Below are 805 nucleotides of genomic sequence, written 5' to 3'. Positions count from 1 at the left end.
AACCACTAATTATTCCTCCTGAACCACAAATCATTCAACCAGAGGTTGTAGAGGAAGAAACCATTAAATCAGAATCCTCTAGTGATTCAGATTCAACAAATTCAATCATGGAAAATCAGGAACCTCTAAGTATAGAAGACCGAATGAGAGCTACACGCACGGGCCAAGGTCATGCCATTACTCAACCAGACATTAATGCACCATATTATGAAATCAAAGGACAAATCCTACACATGGTAACTAATCAATGCCAATTTAGTGGTACGCCAAAAGAAGATCCAAACGAACATCTTCGAACCTTTAATAGGATTTGTACTCTATTCAAAATCAGAGAAGTTGAAGATGAACAGATCTATCTCATGTTATTTCCCCGAACTTTAAAGGGAGAAGCCAAAGATTGGTTAGAATCGTTACCTGAAGGAGCGATTGATACATGGGATGTTTTAGTTGAGAAATTTCTTAAAAGATTGTTTCCGGCATCTAAAGCCGTGAGACTTCAAGGAGAAATTGTTACGTTCGCGCAAAAGTCAAATGAAACATTATATGAAGCGTGGACAAGATTCGGAAAGTTGTTGAGAGGATGTCCTCAACATGGTTTAGACACTTATCAAATATTACAAATATTCTACCAAGGATGCGACGTTGCTACACGAAAAGACATCGACACAGCAGCTGGTGGTTCCATTATGAAGAAAACTGCAACTGAAGCTCATAAAATTATTGATAACACAACATCCCAATCGCATGAGTAGCACTAAGAAAAAGATATTCTTCGTTCATCTAAAGCGGCTAGAGCCGATTCTAG

General features: G+C 38.3%; 1 non-coding gene across 1 annotated transcript; it reads right to left on the bottom strand.

The window, feature by feature from the left end:
• Positions 1–491: 491 nt before the first annotated feature.
• Positions 492–598, bottom strand: LOC139845749 (small nucleolar RNA R71). The gene has a single exon (XR_011758508.1). It is a non-coding gene; the product is annotated as a small nucleolar RNA R71 (small nucleolar RNA).
• Positions 599–805: the final 207 nt, after the last annotated feature.

Source organism: Rutidosis leptorrhynchoides, chromosome 4 (assembly GCF_046630445.1).
Source record: "Rutidosis leptorrhynchoides isolate AG116_Rl617_1_P2 chromosome 4, CSIRO_AGI_Rlap_v1, whole genome shotgun sequence".
Lineage (NCBI taxonomy): Eukaryota > Viridiplantae > Streptophyta > Magnoliopsida > Asterales > Asteraceae > Rutidosis > Rutidosis leptorrhynchoides.
Note: the sequence above shows the minus strand (reverse complement) of the source record. Positions and strands in the feature narration are given on the sequence as shown.